The sequence below is a fragment of the Phacochoerus africanus genome, chromosome 8, assembly GCF_016906955.1.
Source record: "Phacochoerus africanus isolate WHEZ1 chromosome 8, ROS_Pafr_v1, whole genome shotgun sequence".
Taxonomy (NCBI): domain Eukaryota; kingdom Metazoa; phylum Chordata; class Mammalia; order Artiodactyla; family Suidae; genus Phacochoerus; species Phacochoerus africanus.
In genome coordinates this window covers 53,478,355-53,481,490 of record NC_062551.1, presented here as the reverse complement: position 1 = coordinate 53,481,490, position 3,136 = coordinate 53,478,355, and positions in this window count along the sequence as shown.

The window sequence follows — 3,136 nt, the reverse complement described above, 5'->3', positions numbered from 1 at the left end:
CTCCCACGGGGAGATTTTAAGCCACGGCTGGGAGTGATGTCATTTGCCGTGGCCTGGATCTCGGAGGGTAATCTCTGGAGCCCGGGTGGGGGACGCGACTGGGCACCAGGAGGTGACATTGGCCGGGAGGGGGAGGGGCGCCCGTCTGCCTAATCCCCTCCTCTTCTCCCCCCTCCTTGACATCTTGGCAATTAATCCTGCCTGTGCCCAGGGGCCCCTCGGCCCTCAGGGAAGTTCTTCCCTAAGTCTAACCAGTGTCCCTCCAGCTTTGGCTACTGTCTCATTAAAGAGGAAAGGGAGAGATATTGGGCTTGCCTGAGACACCATTCAAAAAAAAGAGGGGTGCGGGGCTTTCCTGGGTCCCCCACTCTCTCCCCAACAGCTGGGCAAGAACTGGCCCATGGGTCTTGTTCCTGCCTCAGTTTCCCTCTAGGCCTCAGCTTCTATCACTCTGGTCTTTGGCATCGACTCCTCTCATTTCCTTTTCTCCCGAAGCTCTCGCTCTTCCTCTGTCATCTTCGTCTCTTTCTGCCCCCTCCTCCCCTCCACACGCTCAGTCTTTGTTTGGGGTTTCTGTGCCTCTATTTCTCTCTTCTTCGAGGCCTGAGTTGTACCACTTTTTTTGCCTGGCTGCCTGGCCCCGTCTCTCATTCTCCATCTCTGGGCCCCTCTGTCCTTGTCTGTCTGTCTGACTTTCTGTCTTTCTTTCTTTCATTTTTTCCTTTATAGGGCTGCACCTGCAGCATATGGAGGTTCCCAGGCTAGGGGTTCCCTTGGAGCTGCAGCTGCCAGCCTAAACCACAGCCACAGCAACTCAGGATCCAAGCCACGTCTGGGATCTACACCACAGCTCACAGCAACATTGGGTCGAACCCGCAACCTCATGGATACTCCTCGGATTTGTTACCTCTGATCCACAATGGGAGCCACAGTGGGAACTCCTGGTCCCTGTCTTTCTTGATGTATCGCTTTCTGTCTTGACCTCTCTGTCTTCTCATCCTCTCTCTCTCTCTGATTCTGTGCCTGTTTGGATTTTGACCTCAGGGGTCGCTGTCCTCGTCTCTTTCTGCCCACCCTTCCAGCCTCCTGCCCCCGAATCACCTCTGTCCTTTATCCAACCTCGTCGGCTCAGTCTCTGTTCCTGCTTCTCCGTTTCCCTGCCTCTCCCTGTGATCCTTGCTTTCTTTCTCTCTCGCATCCCTTCCACGTCTTCTTCCCTGTCGTGGTCCCTCTCTTATTCTGTACTTCTGACTGTCCTGGTTTCTGTCTCCCTCTGTTTTCATCTCTCTGTCCTTCTGTGTGTGTGTGTGTGTCTCCCTGGATATCAATATCTCCCTGAGCTCCTGGCCCCACGCGGGTCCGTTCGCCAGCCCCAAAGACTCCACCACGTATGCACATCCCTACGTGTATGAGACGGCAGTAATCCCGCCTTGTGGCTGGGTCATTGTGTCGCACCATAAGGGGCCCTTTCTTCCTTCACCCCCACCCCCTACCTCCTGCTAGAAGAGATTAAGGCCGGCAGCCTGGCTGGGGAATCAGGGTTGGTCTCATTAGCTTGAGCCAGGGGTGGCAGGAAGAGAGGGAGGGGCCCCGCCTGACCCTTGCTGACCAGTCAAACGGCTACGAGGGAAGGGTCCAGTCCTGCAGCCGACCTCCCTGCCCCCCGCCCCCCAGGGAAGGAAAGTTGACCATCGGAGGGCGGAAGAGAGAACAGGTCCTCCACAGCCCACGGGGGGAGGTGTCAGCTCCTCTTAATCACCTCCCCCGAATTTTCCCACCCATTGGCTCTGGGCTCAGAGTCCCACCAGGCCCAGGGTGTGGAGAGGTGGGTTTCAGCTCGTGGACACGGCCCTGGGGTCAATTAAGCTGAGGCTAAATCCAGGCTACGCCTCCCCCAAGGCAAGTAGCTATCTTTTCTCATCTACACCCAGGGAGCGATTCAAGAGGAAACCCTGGCCATCAGCCTGGCCTTGTCCCTTTTTTCCTCACACCCCACCCCTTCACCCCCATGGCGTGGGATCTGCCCACAAAGCCTGTCATTTCCTCTTTCGGCTCATGGCCTAGCTGAAAACTACAAAACACTGCTGGGAGAAATTGAAGAAGACCTAAGTCTCTGACTCCATGAACTTAACCAATCCGAGGATCAAAAATATTTGGGGAAAAAAATTTTTTCTAGAATGTTCCAGAAAGCACAACTTGAATTTGCCACGTGCCAGTAACTATTTACATAACACTTATTGTATTGGGTATAATAAGAAATCTAAAAATGACACAAAGTACCCAGGAGCATGTACTTTGCACCATTTTTTTTTATGGCCCCACCTGAGCCATATGGAAATTCCTGGGCCAGGGATTGAACTTGTGCCTCCACAGCAACCCGAGGCACTGCCTTCAGGGTATTAACCCACTGCACCCCAGCAGGAAGCCCTGCACCATTTTATATAAGGAACTTGAGCATCCTTGGCTCTGAGTCTTTATAAGGGGTCCAATCCCCCGTGGATACAGAGGGATGATTATACCATGTTCACGAATCATGTTCATGGATTGGAAGGCTCAGTATTTTTAAAATATCAGCTTTTCTCAAAATCATCTTTTTAAAAAATTTTTATATTTATGCAATTTTAAAGGTTACATCCTATTTCCAGTTATTACCAAATATTTGCTATATTCCCCATGTTGTACAATATATCCTTTTTTCTTTTTTTTTTTGCCTTTTAGGGCCACACCCGAAGCATACAGAGGTTCCCAGGCTAGGGGTTAATCAGAGCTACAGCTGCCAGCTCACACCACAGCTACAGCAACGCCAGATCTGAGCCGCATCTGCGACCTACACCATAGCCACAGCAGGTCACAGTAGGTCCGAGCCCCGAGTCTGACCTACCCCACCGCTCATGGCAACGCTGGATCCTTAACCCACTGAGCAAGGCCAGGGATTGAACCCGCAACCTCATGGTTCCTAGTCAGATTCGTTAACCACTGCGCCACAACGGGAATTCCAGTACAACGCATCCTTGAGCCAGTCTTACACCCAATAGTTTGTGCCTCCCACTCTCCTTCCTCTGTATGGCCCCTTCCCCGCCTACCAACTGATAACTGCTAGTTTGTTCTCGATATCTGCGAGTCTACTTCTTCTTTG